The sequence below is a fragment of the Rhincodon typus genome, chromosome 4 (assembly GCF_021869965.1).
Source record: "Rhincodon typus isolate 14 chromosome 4, sRhiTyp1.1, whole genome shotgun sequence".
NCBI classification, from domain to species: Eukaryota; Metazoa; Chordata; class Chondrichthyes; order Orectolobiformes; family Rhincodontidae; genus Rhincodon; species Rhincodon typus.
The window spans coordinates 45980181-45997505 of NC_063335.1; the positions used below are offsets into that span (position 1 = coordinate 45980181).

The following is a 17325-nucleotide window of genomic DNA, read 5'->3' on the forward strand; positions in this document are numbered from 1 at the left end:
AGGGCCACTCACTGATGGCAAGAAAGGAGGTGGAAGACTAATAATCCTTTCCAATCCACCACTAGCATGGATCAATAAACATTTTAGGAATTTAAAATACACAATGTAATCTAGTCTCTTACTATCATCTGTGCTTCATGTATTAAGTCATGATTTTTACAGTTTATCATGATTTAGAGTACAATTAAATAAAGGATATATATCTCTTGTGTTAAAGCAGTGATATATAGCAGGGGATGGTTGTGGCATTAAATCAATTCTTATTTCTGAATGACATTCAATGTACTGCGACTTTATTACAAAGAAAAGGTAATAATTATATACCTATCAATTTTTTAACATTAATAGGTAGACTGTTAATTTGATTTTCACGAATAAAGCTAAAGTTTGACTTAAATTACTCAATCTGTCCATAGTTAAATGTCACAGATTACTTTGAGAGACTGAACTGTTAAGCTCCTGAATTTTAATCATTACATTTAGGACATTGTTCCATTTATATTAAGTCACTCATTTAAGTCACTTAAATATTGGAGGCTGGTGGCTATTTGAAGTCAAAAGACACACAATGAGACATTTGAAAATATACTTAACTTTATAAAACCAATACATTCAGATAATTGGTATCCTACCTGTCTTTGTTCTGTTCCATATGCGAATTTCTGTTGCTTTTTATTTAATATACCTGTACACTGAAAATTTGCAACTCTCCAGAGAGATTGAACAGGTTTGGACTCCATCCTTTAGAAAAGAGAGTGATTAGACATGACCTTATCTGATTCTTAATATTGTGAATGTGTAGATGTGGAAAGAATCCAAAACCACAAGTCAGCAATACAAGATAACTACTATAAAATCAATTAAGGAAATAATTGTCTTTACTTGGAGTGTAGCTAGAATGTGGAAGTCACCTACAGAGGAAGCCATTGAAGCAAAAAGCTTTGATTCTTTCAAAAGGAAGCTAAATGAGTACATGAGAGAGGTGGGAATGGAATCAAATGCTGAAAGACTGAGCAGGAGGAGTCAAGGGTTACCTCCTTGGGCCAAATGGCCTGTTTCTTTTTTTCAGCCATTCATGGTATGTGAGCATTGCTGGGATAGACCAGCATTTATTGCCCATTGGACATTAAAGATTCAACGATGTTGTTATGAGTCTGAAGTTGCATCTAGTCTATAGAAGACGTCCTTTTCTACAGGATCTTTGTTAACCAGATGGGTTTTTAATGACACTTGAAACATGCTTGTTATTAGGCTAGTATTTAGTAATAAATAGTTTATTGAATTCAAATTTCACCATCTGCCAAGATGGGTTGTGAGCCCATTTTTCCAGAAATTAGCATCAGTTTCGTTATTACGAGTCTGGGGATATTACCACTATATCACAGCCTCTTAGTAAGTTGTATATTCAATGTACTTAAACCTCTGCACCAAATCACTCTCTAATTGTTGGACTAAACAGCTTCTTCCTGTGTTCTGACTATTACTCATTCCTCTCGTTTCCAAGAATGCTTTTAATCATTCTTTGCACACATTTTTTAATCCTGCCATCACAGTTTAAATGTGGTCTAATTTGTAACAGAATAATATCAAATATTCAGAATCAAATATGTTGGTCAGGTGCCTTTGAGTAATGCATAGTCTCACAGGTAAAATCAGAAAATCATCTAACAACTGCATTGGTAACTATATGCCTCTGTACACTGTTTTCTTTTTAACATTATAGTTGATGGGGGGGTGCAGGAGGCTTCAGCCTTCTTCTAAAAAGCAGAAGAAAAAAATTAACTTTAGTTGTCTTTATCTTACAGTTAAAAAATTTATATGGGTATTAGTTTATCACTAAACAGAAAGCTTACTTACATGCACTTCAAATAGGAGACACGGATGTGACAGCATCTGTCGCAGAACATGTCTTTCATTTGTCCAGAATATCATTTCCCTTCTATCCATCTGTCAGCAGAAATGTTACAAATTTCCAGTCAAAAATTGCAACAGTTGCAAAAATTCAAGATAATCCAGTCAGTCAGTCTGAAGGAACTACAATCAAATAAATCTGTCATTATATAAAAGAAATTGGATTTGAAGAAATCTCATTATTATTAAAAAGCATGTGGTAGTTTAATATGTGAAAATTCATCCTGAACTGCAATAGTAGCCTTAGTTCAGATTTCAGCTTTCTGAAAGGATGTGACTATCAGTCCCTCATGCAGATATAGTCCCTTTACATGAAAGATTAATTGAACTCTGACAGAGAAAGGAAGCCCACAACAGTAAAGGATATAAAGGTTGGCAGTTTGCTCAGATATATGGAAATATATTTTGAAATAATTGCTTGCCAATATAAAATACTTCATTAAGCTTTAATATTTTATACAATTGAAGACATGAACAGAAACATGAAAGACTCTGGTTCTTTACGATAGCTAGAGATCAGTTTACTATGATTGCAGGGCTTGTGTTCAATGTAATCTTTCCAAAATTTGAAGAGGAAGATTGGCTGAAATGAATCAGATTGTTTATCTATGGATTAGCGTTTTGGAGCCTCTCGGGTGGTTGTCCAGACAGGTTCTTCAGAAAGGCTCTCTGAATAAGGGACCCGACCTGAAACATCAACTTTCCTGCTCCTATGATGCTGCCTGTTCAGTTGTGTTCCTCTAGCTCCACACTGTGTTGTCTCTATTTTCCTTACAACCTGGTTTTCATGACTGAAATAATTATAGTAAAAGGCACAAAAACAGCTGAAGTGTCATGTTAATTGGAAAGGTAATGATAGCCCATTTTCTACCTGTGTGCATATTTTGGCTGTTGCTCTGGACCCCAGTCCTTTAATTTTATCTGTCTTTCCTTCTTTTCTTGGCATCCATCCTATTATCTTCTCCTGCAGTGTGGTATCAATTTTTGTTCGATATTCCGTCCTGTGAAGCATGGTTGGATATTTTGACTTTAAAGTTCACAGCCTTGTTTTCAAATTCCTCTAACACATTGTACCTCCCCAGGTTTTTAATGTTGTTCAGCTCCCCAGCTCTCAGATATATAATACACTCACCTAATTCTGGCCTCTTGCGTATCCCCTCTTTAATTTCTCCATCATTGGTGTCCATACTTTCATTTTCCTAGGCCCCAAGGTCTGCAGCTCCAACCTACATCTCTCTGCCTCACTTTCCTCCTTTAAGACCGCTTTGAACAAGCTTTTGTTCATCTGCCTTAACATTTCCTTATGTGGCCTGGTGTCATACTTTGGAATAGAACATATGGGACTGTTCATTCCATTAAATACATATAAATATAAGCTGCTGTTGCTCCACTGCATTGGGTGCTGTTTGAATGCCAAGTGTTGTTGTGGCTGGTACTATGAGCTCAGCGCTGTGACCTCACTTTCCTTAAACTCTTTAATATTCCCCTTACTCAGCAACAAACAAGCACAGAGGATGGTGAATTCAGAGGAGGGAGGACAAGAGAACCTGAGGTGAAGGAATAGGAAACACTCGTATTCAATGTGTCCCACACCCACTATTCTGAGGTCCTTTGCCCCAATACTTTGATGCCAATGGCATAAAACATAACAATGAATACAGCTACTACTTACTGAGGTTACAGTTTATTAACCAAACAACAGCATTGACTCACGACACCAGTTGCTCAGTGGGTTTCCACATATCAGTCATCAGTCAGTGAACAGTTCCTCCTGTGTGTTTTCTCAGGACTGACCAGATCTTGCTTCCTGTTGCATCCCTAATGTCCTTGAAGGTTGAATATTTTATGCACTTCCATGAGCCAGGCCTTTAGCAATATTAGGCAATACTCCAACTCCCATTATCTGGTTGGGTTATTTAATCTATCTTGGCCTTACTGGGCTCACCCTTCCATGGAGTTACGCCCTACCCTCAGCAAGGGCTGCCTCGAGATACATGCCAAAATACAGGTACTCTACTGTATCCATAGCCAGTTAAACACCATTCACACCCCCATCTGGCAGCTATTGTGCAGTCAGTTTCTCTAAACAAAGTGTCGGTTTGTGAGAGACACCATTTTCATGACATGTCTGGGTGTGGATGTGTCGGTGCAAGTTAAGTTGTTTTTTGGTAAGACAGTCTTAGTTTGTCCCAACAGTGCTATCGGCTGTCAGAAATTTCCCATACCGTGCAGTTCCATCTTTATACCACCTATACAAGCTCCAGATGCTGGCCCCACTCATAATGAGTTATATTTTAATAGAAGTGCAAATGCTAGATACGTTAAAAAAAGATAAAACAAATAAATAATTTAAGCCATGACTGACACCAATGGACAGAAAACAAAATGACTTTGCACCTGACAGAACAGAAATAACATCACAACAATAGAATGCCTTACAGTTTAAATGTCAAAGGAGGAAGGCAGGGAAGATAGTTTAGGGACTGGGACTTGGGCAGAGAGGGAACGGTGTGGTGTGAGTGCAGCAGTATCAATGATTTGAAAGCTGAAGGGAGAAAGTTGCAGAAAGGTGAGATGCTCAATGGACAAGATGGGAGAGAAAAAGGTTTGTGACTTGCTGGGAAGGGTAAACAGCATCACCATAGCAGTTTTCATTGGGCAGGCAGTGGAAAGTGCATCCAACCCTGGAGACTTGGGTCATGGTCCCATGATGCTCACTGAAATGAAGTGGTGGGGATGGCCAGTAAAGTAAAGGTTGAACACCAAAAGTGGAATCGTTGAACAAATCAACAGCTGTAAAAATAGCTGGGGAGGGGGAGATGGTGGGGAGCTAGTACTTTTGGGTTCAAGTTCCACTCCAGCACTGGATTGTCACAGAAGGATGTTGAGATTAGTTGATGATCAAATGTACATGCTTCCAATATGCCAATGCTATGAATAGGATTGAGAGATTTTTCGTGGTCAGTCAGAACTATATGGTAGCAACAGTGTAATAGCCTCCTCATGTTAAAAGACTGCATCCATAGATGTTTCCTGTGAAGTGTAATCCATGGCATGTGTCCTCCTCATTTTGAGGCACTACAAGAAGGAGAATTGATTTAATGGAGAGTTATTTTTATTGGGTGGCATGTAGAAGGAGCTAGACTTGGAAGAGATCAAAATAAGGTGGGTTCTGCAAATTGCTGGCGATCTGACCATCAGATGTCTAGCTGGTGAAAATAGAATTTTGTCCTAGGACATCAATGAAATTAATTATAAATACTTTGCAGATAGCAAAGACCTTGTGTTTGGGTGGACAGCCATTCTAGATGATGCAGAGAGGTGGTGTGTATGATCTGCTGGTGGGGTGAGTGAGGGTTGTGGTCAGTGGGTAGGGTGGTTTGTGGAATAAGCAAAATTGAAAAGCAGGTTCTGTAAGGCAAACACACACAGCCTTAAGGAGAGCTTGTGAGGAAGACAGGAGAGGAAGGCCGAAGATGGATCAGATACTTTTCAGAAACATTGCATATTGGAGCACTTCATGCACTAATCCTGCCGTCAATTAGAATCAAGCACAACAAACGTAGCACTTTTATGGGCTAGTGCCATAGAATCATGACCACGCTACCAGACCTGCTGAGTACTTGCAGAAATTTCTGCATTTATTTCAGTTTTCCAGCTTCTAGTGTATTTTTCTTTTGTGTGGTCTGTTATTTAATAAATAACTACTTACTAATGCAGAATGTAAACATTGCCATAAGGAGCCAAAATATCAAACTGCTTTGTTTTGTACTCAGCTAACTGAACACAAAGAACCAAACTTGGAAAGGGAACACAATTTTCTGATATTTGTCCTCACGTTGCATCGTTTTCATTGAGAATAGGGTCATGGAAATGGCCAATCTTTGCTGCATTCCCCATGCCAACACACTGACCAGTCAGAGTCTACTTACTTGGCCTGAGTTTTTTCAGATAACCAAGTTTGACAGTTAACTGTTCCTGCACATCTTGATGCCAGCCACGGTATGATCAATCAGCATGCTGTTCACATTTTATTTAAACAATATTCCCTTTCCAAATCTGCTTTCTTGTCTGTCAGTCCTGATAGATACAGGGGAAATCTTTGTTTTTTTTTGTCCCTTTTTTGCAATATTACTGAGTCCTTTCAATTAAGGCATAAACTCATAATGTGATGTTTAGTTTGACTATCCACTTGATGACCACCTGAAAGCAGAAAGCAGTCATGAATTGCTCCTTCACAGACCATTGGGGGCAGTTGATGGAATCTGTTCCACAATAGTTTGGGTTGTAGCTCTGTCTTTTCTGACCTTAATCTGGAGTTGTCTACCTGGTCGTCAATGCCATGTGCAGGTTCAGTTGAGCAAAACCCACTGTCCGGGAAGGAGTTCTTGGGGGTTTATTTTGACCAGCTGACACACTCTGATAGTCTGCATAAATCTGACAAGTTTGATTCTACCCACATATTGTGCATATAGCATCTGACAGGTTCTCTACTTGGAAGGTAGCTTGATCAATTAGCTCAGAACTAATTATACTGGCAAATCCTCTGTATTCATCAATTGAAATCATCAATTATGAATTCACCTATCTGCACCAAAAAAAATAACAAAAATCAACATGTACAGGCAGATTTAAGCCTGATTCTAATGAGCTCTGCATTCGCAAATTTCCTCATTCAAGAGGTTCTCAAGAACAGAACCCTTGCAGATACGGAGGAATGACTGAATTAAACCACACATACAAAATATTTTAATAGATGGATATATTTTACTTGTCAGTATAAAATCATTGTCTGTTGGCAATGAAATTTACTTTTTAAAATTTAAATGTTTTATTACTTGCTTTGACAATATTGAATGTTACAAATGGTTGTTTCGACAACTGCAAATCAGAGAATATCACTTTTATGCATCCAGAAACTCATTGTCCTTCATTTTGGTATAACTTTCAGCGAATCTAACCTTGCCATTAATCATCTTGCACTCAGAAAGACAAATGCAGATTGAGTTCAGGAGATAAGCTTAATCTGGATCCTGCTTCCCATGCTGTCATCTGTAATTGTTCTAGTGACATCAATATTGAATAAACTAGCAACTTTAAAAGCACAAGATACTTCTGATGTGTTATTAGTTTCACCCCACTGGTACCTTGAGGCACCTTTTTCCTGCATTTCTTTCGTCAATGTCAGATTTAATGCCATGTTTTAAAGAAGATCTAAACCCCCAGGATCAAGGTAAATACCTTTTGGGAAAAAAAGTCCTGATTAATTCTGTCTATAAAACACAGTTGCCTTTCAGTGTAAGAAGCTGATGAAGCCTGGTTGTCACATTAATTCTTCCCCCTTCCCTTCCCCATCACCTGGTTCAACATAGCAATAAAGTGTTTGGAATGGAGAGTGGACAGGAAGAGCTTTGTTCTGTCTACCAAATGCTGTGAAATGCAATCGAATCTATGAAAATAAGATGCAGGATGGACAGCAGGTTGACCAACAGCTGAAAAAGAGGTGGATTACAATTTAGAATCAGCTTTCATAGTATCCCTGCCTCCGTTGCAAAGTGCTATTTGAAAAATGCTCATTTCTCATCTCATCCTTCTGGATTCCCTCCTCTTGTGCTTCAGTATTTCTGTTTTCGTAAATGTGGGGTGTGTCTGCTGAAATTATGCTAAATTTTAATTCATCCAGGTGCAAAGGAAAATAAGACAAGGACAATGAAGCAAGGAGCAAATGCAGTCCCAATCTCCGACAATCCCTGCTGAATATGCCTAGTGTGATTCAGACAAAGGTAAAAGTTTCTTCTGCATATTAATTTGGTTTGTGACATGAAGACAGTGAATGACATTGATTTTTATTATTAATAATAATTATTATTAAAATTTCCTGAACAGTTCATAGGACAGAGAGTTTAGAAAGGTTCAGGAATCTAACTTGAGGCATAGCAGATAAGGGGTCAACTACGAGAAGGGTGGTTAATGCAGGACTAGAGTTATTAATTGCAGGCAGTATATGAAACAAGGGAAATGAGCTTACAGTGAAGATTGAAATTAACAGGTACAATGTTGTGGGATTCACAGAAACATGGCTGCAAAGGGATCAGGGGTTGGAACTAAATATCCAAGGATATGAGTCCTTTCAAAAGGACTGGCAGATGGGCAGAGAAGGCAGGCTTGCTTTGTTACTAAGAAACAAAATTAAATCGGCAGCAAGAAAAAATATAGTCAGAATGTGTAAAATTTCTGTGCAAGGAGTTGAGAAACTGTCAAGGACAGAACACCATGATGGTGGTCATTAACAAGCCTCCTAGCAGTAGTCAGAATGTGGGGCAGAAATTACTTCAGGAATTAGAAAAGGCATGTAAGAAAGGCACTACTACAATAATCACGGAGGATGTCAATATGCAAGTGGACTGGGAAAATCAGATTGGTAGCAGTTCCCAAAAAAAGGAATTTGTGGAATGTCTACAAGATGATTTTTGGATCAGCTTGTAGTAAAGCCCACTAAGCCCATGAAGGGAAGCCTAGCAAGGAATATGATGGAGCAGCAGTGACAGTTGTTTCAGGGGGTAATTTGGGAGGTACAGCAGAAATTCATTCCCAAGGAAGAATAAACAAGTTAAGGGGAGGATGAGGCAACCATGGTTGGTAAGGGAAGTTGGGGATAGCATAAAAGCAAAAGAGAAAGCATACAATGTGGTGAAAATCACTGAGAAACCAGGGGATTGGGAAGCCTTTAAAAACCAGCAGAGGACAACAAAAAAAGGGGAGAGAAGATGAAATATGAGGATAAACTAGCTAGTAATATAAAAGAAGATTGCAAAAGCTTTTTTTAGAGCTATAAAAGGAAAGAGAGAGGCAAGAGTAGACATTGGACTGCTGGAAATGTGGCTGGAGAAGTAGTAATGGGGAATAAAGAAATGGCGGAGAAACTAACTAGGTATTTTACATCAGTCTTTACGGTGAAAACACCAGCAACATACTAAAACCTCAAGAGAGAAGGGAGTAAAGGTGAGCGTAGTGCTCATCACTAAAGAGAAGGTGCTGAGGAAGCTGAAAGGTCTGAAGGTGGATATATCAGGCATCCTGGATGGATGACACACAGAGTTCTGAAAGAGATAGATGACGATATTGTGGAGGTATTGGTGGTGATCTTTCAAGAATCACTGGAGTCAGGGACAGTGCCAGAGGACCAGAAGAGGGATCATGTAACACCCCTGTTTAAGAAGGGAGGGAGACAGAAAACAGAGAATTATGGGCTGGTTAGCCTGACCTCGGTCACTGGTAAGAATTTCGCGTCCATTACTAAAGATGAGATCGCAGGGTACTTGCAATTGGGAAAATAGGGCTGAGTCAGCACAACTTGTCAAGGGGACATCATGCCTGACAAATTTGTACAATTCTTTGAGGAGGTAATGAGCAAGTTAGACAAAGGAGAGCCAGTGGACGTGATCTATTTGCATTTCCAGAAGGCCTTTGATCAGGTGCTGCACAGGAGGCTGCTAAATAAGATAAGAGCCCATGGTGTTAGGGGCAAGGTACTGGCAGGGGTAGAGGATTGGCTGATGGCAGAAGACAGAGAGATAAGGCGGTCTTTTTCAGGATGGCAGTCAGTGACTCGAGGAGCTCCACAGGTGTCAGTGTTGGTACCACAACTATTCACGTTATACATTAACGATCTGGACGAAGGAACTTACAGTATTTTTGCTAAGTTTGCAGATGACACAAAGATAGGTGGAGGGACAGGTAGTGTTGAGGAGTTGGGGAGGCTGCAGAAGGACTTGCACAAGCCAGGAGAGTGGGCAAAGAAGTGGCAGATGGAAAATAATATGGGGAATTGTGAGGTTATGCACTTTGATTGGAAGAATAGTGGTGTACATTATTTTCTAAATGGAGAAAGGCTTCAGAAATCTGAAGTACAAAGTGACTTAGGAGTCCTTGTTCAGGATTCTCTTAAGGTTAACATGCAGATTTAGTTGGCAGTTAGGAAGGCAAATGCAATGTTAGCATTCATTTTAAGAAGGCTAGAATACAAAAACAGGGATGTACTACTGATGCTGTATAAGGCTCTGGTGAGATCTCATTTGGGATATTATTAGCAGTTTTCAGCACCTGAATATGCTGGCGTGGAGGGGTCCAGAAGAAGATGACAAGAATGATCCCAGGGATGAAGGGCTTGTTCAGGTACATAATTCTTTGAAGTTTGCAACGCATATAGATAAGGCATTTAGCTTGCTTGCCTTCATTGCTCAGACCTTTGAATATAGGAGTTGGGACATTACTTTGAGGTTGTACAGAATTGCTGAGGCCTCTTCTGGAGTATTGGATCCAGTTATGGTCACCATATTATAGGAAGGATATTATTAAGCTTGAGAGGTTCAGAAGAGATTTACCAGGATGTTGCCAGGAATGGAGCATTTAAGTTATGAAGAGAGGCTGATCAGTTAAGACTTTTTTCACTGGAGCAAAGGAGATTGAGAGTTGACCTTATAGAGGTTTATAAAATAATAGAGGGTATAGATAAGGTGAATGGCAGGTGTCTTTTCCCTAGGGTGGGGGATTTCAAGGCAAGGGGGCATATTTTTAAGGTGAGGGGAGAATAATTTAAAAAAGACATGAGAGGCACAGAGAGTGATCGCGTGTGGAATGAACTTCCAGAGGAAGTGGTGGGTGTGGCTAGAGTTAAAATGTTTAAAAGGTATTTAGATAAGTACATGAAGAGGAAAGGATTGGAGGGATATGGGCCAAATGCAGGCAGGTGGGACTAGTCTAGTTTGGGATTATGGTCAGCATGGACTGGTTGGAACGAAGGATCTGTTTTTGTGCTGTATGATTCTATGATTATGACTCTATAGGCAGAGCAGTTGAGGATTCTGGGTCTGTACTCAATAACGTTTGAAAAAAAGAGGGTGGATTTCATTGAAATTTACTGATTACTGAGAGGCCTGAATGGAGTGGACATGGAGAAGATGTTTCCACCAATAGGAGAGACTAGGACCCAAGAGCACAGACTCAGAGTGAAGGGATGACCCTTTAGAACTGAGATTAATGAGAATTTCTTCAGCCGGAGGAAGGTGACTCCGTGGAACCCATTGTCATTGAAGGCTGTGGAGGCCATATCACTGGGTACATTTAAGACGGAGACAGATAGTTTCTTGATTAGTAAGGGGATCAAAGGTTATGGTAAGAAGGTAGGAGAATGGGGTTGAGACACATGCCAGCCGTAATCAAATCGCAGAGCAGACTCGATGGGCCGAATGGCCTAATTCCACTCCTCTATCTTCTGCTCTACATTGTAAGAGCTTCTTGTAGTCTGATGACATTCTGAACACAGTCAGCTAGAAACACAGATCACCGTAAGTTTTTAAAAAAACACAAAAATTTCAAAGTGGAATGGTCTAAGCTTCCACCTTGGCACAGTTGGAAAAATCTGTCGTACATTGTTCTTGTGAAGTTGCACTCATTTTCGGGTCGGTGTTGGCGTTATGATAATATTACTGGTAACAGTGATCCAGAGTTCCAGGCTAATGTTCATACCTCACTATGGCAGCAAGTGGAATTTGAACTCAATTAATAAAATTGCATTTAATAGAATTGTAAAAGTAGTCTTGGTAATAGTGATTATGACAGCTACCATCTATTGTTGTAACAACTCATCTGGTTCACTAATTCCTGCTATCGTTACAACATTGAGCCTGAATCCACAGCAATATTGTTGCAAGGAGTCATGAGCGAGAATGGTCTACAGATCTCCCAACAGTAATCACAATATGAGGCAAAATATATAAGAAATTTTGGGTGCTTCTAATAAAGGGACAGCATTAATTATCAATAACTTAATCTATATTTTAAAAAATCAGTTGCATTAGTAGCCAGGATGAGGAGTTCATGGAATCTTTTTGAGATATCTGCTTACAGCAGAACATTCTGGAACCAACTAGAGAACAGGTTATATTAGTTGTTGTGATATTGTGTAATGTGACAGCATTAAATAACAGCCTCAGAGCTGAAACACACTTAGGTAGCAGGGACCATAATATAATTGAACTTTACATCCAGTTTAAAAGGGAGAGCATTTGGCTAATGACTAGGATTTTAAACTTAAATAAAGGCAATAACTTGCCATTACAGCAGACCTAGCCAAGTGAACTAGAATATTTGCCTCGGGACTAGATCAATAGAAACAGTGGCAGATGTTGAGGGGGATATTTCAGAATAATTAGAATAAGCATATTCATAACAGAAAGAAAAATTCTAAAGGGAGGACCCACCATCCATGTTTAACTAATGAAATTAGGGAACACATCAAACTTAAGAGAAAAGCATATAACTCCACAAAGATGATTGGCAGAGCAGATGATTGATCTGAATATAAGTAATGGCAATGAATGACTAAAAGGTTAATCAGGAAGCTAGGTGGGAATGTAAAAATGGATAGCAGGGGCTCCTACAGGTATTTAAAAATGAAAAGGGAATGTAAAGTGTATTGGTCCCAAGAGGGACATTTTTATTCACTCGCAGAACATTGGCATTGCTGCCTGGTCAGCATTTATTGCCCATCCCTAGTTGACCTTGAGAAGGTGGAGAGCTGCCTTCTTGAACTGCTGCAGTCTACATGCTGCAGGTTGTCCCACAATGCAATAAGGGAGGGAATTCCAGGATTTTGATTTAGCAGCAGTGAAGGAATGACAATATATTTCCAAGTCAGGATGGTGAGTGACTTTGGAGGAAAATTTCAGGTAATGGTGATCCTATGTATCTGCTGCCCTTGTTCTTCTAGATGGAGTGGTTGTAAGTTTGGAGAACGGAGAGCTAATAGCAGGTAATAAGGAAATGTCTGATGACATTAATGAATATTCCACTTCTGTCTTCAGTGTAGAGGATATAAAACAAAAATCCAGTAATGGCCTGTTTATCTGGAGGTAGAAGAGTGAGAGAAACTTCAAGAAATTACAATAGTACTGAACAAACTACATAGTGCCAAGTCTCCAGGTTCAGATGAACTTTATATTAGAGGTTGCTAATGCAGTAGTAAAAGCATTACTATTAAATTTCCAACATTTCTTACAATCACGAAAGATTCAATCAGACTGGAAAGCAGCAAATACAACACCTTCATTCAAAAAGGGAGGAAGGCAGTAAACAATAAACAATATGCCAAATAGCTTAATGACTATTGCGGGAAAGTGTTAGAATTGACCATTAAAAAAATTATAGCTGTATAGTTTGAATAACACAAGGAGATTGAGAAGATTCAGCATCAAAGGGAAATCATGTTGAAACAATTTATTGGAATTGTTTGAAGGAATAACATAGGTTGTGGATAAAAAAAGGGAACCTGTGGATGTATTATATTTGAATTTCTAGAAGGTTATTGCAGAAATTAAATGCTCATGGTGTAGGTGGTAATATACTATCATGGATAGATGATTAACAGGCAGGTAGAAAACATAAAGTATACATTGACAAGTCTTCTTAAATGACAGGATATGACAAGTGGAGTCCTGCAGGGGTCTATTCTGGGTGTTTATTTTTACTCTTTACAATTTACATCAATGACTTAAATGAGGGGAGCAAAGGCATGGTAATTAAATTTCCAGAGGACACCAAGTTTTAGGAAAGTATACTATGAAGTCGTCATAAGGAAGTAGCAGACAGGTATAGAGATAGTAGGAACTGCAGAAGCTGGAGAATCTGAGATAACAAGGTGTACAGCTGGATGAACACAGCAGGCCAAGCAGCATCAGAGGAGCAGGAAGGCTGACGTTTTGGGCCTAGATCCTTCTTCAGAAATGTGTTCATCCAGCTCTACACCTTGTTATAGCAGACAGATATAAATAGGTTGTGAGAGTAGCCGTGACTCTGATGTTATCTCCTGCATCATAAGAAACTGTGTGCAGATGCTGTAGTATCGAAGACTCAAATGGAGGTGTATTACAACCAACTAGCAGGTTTAAACGTTATATTTTTCAGCCACATATTGTCTGAGTTAATGTTGTTATTCATTTATAACAAAGTAACATGCTTTGAGTACAGTTTCAAGCATCAAGGGATCTGCAATAAGATGGAATATGAGACATTTATGCCCTCAGATCATGATGCAGTGATGATATTGTGAGAATGATTCTTAAAGGTAAAATAATTGTGAGACATGACACAGCAGGAACATGGGATTCAGGAACTTTTCAATCCTTCAAGCCTGCTCTACCATGCAAAAGGATCATGGCAGATCTGGCTATGGTCTTAACTCTAAGTTTCTGCTACCAAAATCTTTAACTCCCCTTTCTATGAAAAATCTATCCTTCTCTGCCTTGAAGAGATTCCATGATCCACCCTCTGCTGCTTTCTGGAGAAGAGAATTCGATGGGCTAACATTGCTGTGAGAGAATTTATTTTTCTGATCTCTGTCTTAAGCATGAAACCTCTTATTCTTAAATTCCTTAAGTCTAATCTTTCCAAATGGGAAATCCTTTGTATCGACCCTATCAAGTCCCTTCGGGACTTTATATTTTTTCGTTAAAATCACCTCTCATTCTTCTAAACGCTTATGGGTAGAGGTCTAATCTTTTCAACTCTTCTCTATAACGTAACACCTTCTTCCTAGGAGTGAGTTGAGTGAAACAAAGACAGAAATTGATGGAGAAACTTAGCATCTGTAGGAAGAAAGCAGAGATAACGTTTCGAGTTTGGTAACTCTTCATCAATTGAGTGAATCTGCTTTAAATATATTTATATGCAATCATAGGATCATAGACTCATACAGTACAAAAGAAGCCCTTCAATTCATCAAATATGTACCACCAAAAATATAATACTACCTACACTACTCCTACTTTTGCATACTAGGCCCATAGCCTTGAATGTTATGACACTTCAAAGTGATCATCTAAGTAGTCTTTAAAGGTTATAAGGTTTCCTGCCTCAACTACCATCTCAGACAGGGCATTCCAGACACCCTCCACTCTAGATGAAAAGCCTTTTCCTCCAATCCCCTTTAAACTCCCTCCCTTTCATTTTAAAATTGAGCTCCCTTGTTCTTGATGCTTCGCCCAAGAGGAACAGCTACTTTCTATCCACCCTACCCACACCCTTTATAATCACATAGTGGATTGGTTAGCTCAGTTGGTTGGATGGCTGGTTTACAATGCAGAAAGGTGCCAAGAGTGTGGGGTCAATTCTCACACTGACTGAAGATTCTCCTTCTCAACCTCTCCTCCTGCCTGAGTCATGGTGACCATCAGATTAAATCACCAACAGTTGTCTCTCTCAAATGAGGCAGCAGCCCTATAATTTGGTAGCGCTATGGTGAGTTTAGATCAACCCCTCTGTCAGGTCCCCCCTCGGCCTTCGCTGCTCCAAAGAAAACAATCCAGGCTTTTCCACCCTCTCTTTCTCCATACCTGGCAATGAACTGGTGAATCTCCTCTGACTGCCTCCATATAATCACATCCTTCTACAGTATGGTGATCAGAACTGTATTCCTTTTGAAATAAGGCAACCAAACTTGTAATAAACATAGAACATACAATAGTAGCACACAGGAACAGGTCCTTCAGCCCACCAAGTCTGTGTTGACCACAATCCCATTCTAAACTAATTCCATCTGCCCGCATGTGGTCTGTATACCTCTTTTTCCTATATGTTCATGTTTTTGTCTAAATGCCCCTTAAATGTTGCTGTCGCATCTGCTTCTCCACCTCCCCTTGCAGTGCCTTCCAGACACCTACCACTCTGTGTAAAAAAGCTTTCCTCACACATCTCCTTTAAACTTCTTCCTTGTCATCTTAAACATATGCCCCCTTGTATTTGACATTTCTACCCTGAGAAAAAGATTCCAACTATCCACCCTATCCATGTCTCTCATAATTCTATACATGTCTATTAGGTCGCTTCTCAGCCTCTGACATCCAAGCAAAAACAGTTGAAGTTTATCTAACCTCTCCTTATAGCTAAGGTACTTCTCTTTTGCAAAATCTCCTTTGCGTCTCCAAAGCCTTAATGTCATTCTGGTAGTGTGGCAACCAGAACTACACATAATACTCCAAATGTGGCCTAACTAAAGTCTTAAACAGCTGCAACATAACTTCCCAACTTTTATAAACAATGCCCCGATCGATGAAGACAAGCATGCCACACGCCTTCTTTACCACCTTATTCACTCGTTTTGCCCTTTCAAGGAGCTATAGACGTGCACCCCAAGATCCGTCTGTATATCAGTGCTCCTCAGGGTCCTGCCATTTACGGTGTACTTTCTTCTTGCATTTGACCTCCCAAAATGCATCACCTCACACTCATGCATGTTAAACTCCATCTGCCATTTCTCCACACAACTTTCCAACTGATTTATAACGTGCTGTATCCTTTGATAACTATCTTCACTATCCACAACTCCACCCATTTTGTTGTCATCTACATACTTGCTAATCATACCACTGACATTTTCATCCAAATCATTTACATATATTATGTACAACAGAGGTTCCAATATTGATTGTTGTGGAAGACCATTGCTCACAGATGTCCAATCAGAAACACACCCTTCCACAACTACTGTCTGTTTTCTATAACCAAGCCAACTTACCAACTCGCCATGGATACCATGTGACTTAATCTTCTGGACCAGCCTACCATGAAGGACCTTGTCATATGCAAAGTCCATGTAGACAACATTTACTTCCCTAGCCTCATCAACCACCTTTGTCACTTCCTCAAAAAACACAGTCAGATTTTTGTGAGAGAAGACATTTCCGCATAAAGCCATATTGACTATTTCTAATAAGTCAATTCTTTTCGAAATGCAAGTAAATTCTATCCCTAAGAATCTTCTGTAGTAACTTCCCCATCACTGATGTAAGGCTTACTAACCTACAATTTCCTGGATTATCCATGTTGCCCTTCTTAAACAAAGGAACAAGATTGGCTATTTGCCAGTCTTCTGAAACCTCACCTGTGACTAAAGAGGATACAAAGATCTCTGTCAAGGTCCCAGCAATCTCCTTCCTTCCCTCCCTCAGTACCCTGGGTTAGATTCCATCAGGCCGTAGGGACTCATCTACCTTAATGTTTTTGAAGACATGTAACACCTCCTCCTACTCCTTAATATTGACATGATTTAGAGTATCAAAATACCCCTCTCCGATCTTGCCGTCAACCATATATATCTCCTTAGTGAATACTGATGCAAACTACTCATTAAGGACTTTACTGCTTCCTTTGGTTCCATGCATAAATTCCCTCCTTTGTACTTGAGTGAACTTACCCTTTCCTTCGCTATCCCATTGCTCCTAATGAATGTATAAAATGTCTTCGGATTCTTCTTAATCCTACATGCCAAGAATGTTTCATGGCCCCTCCCAATTTCTTGTTTAAGTTCTTTTCTGTTCCCTTTATATTCCTCATGGGCCTTGTTTGATTTCAGTTTCC

The 17325-nt window shown here is 39.5% G+C and overlaps 1 long non-coding RNA gene across 1 annotated transcript; it reads right to left on the reverse strand.

The window, feature by feature from the left end:
- Positions 1–640: 640 nt before the first annotated feature.
- On the reverse strand, positions 641–3700 carry LOC125482896. The gene is made up of 3 exons (XR_007261886.1): positions 3584–3700; positions 1858–1947; positions 641–741 (listed from the first exon to the last, which is right to left on the reverse strand). It is a non-coding gene; the product is annotated as an uncharacterized LOC125482896 (long non-coding RNA).
- Positions 3701–17325: the final 13625 nt, after the last annotated feature.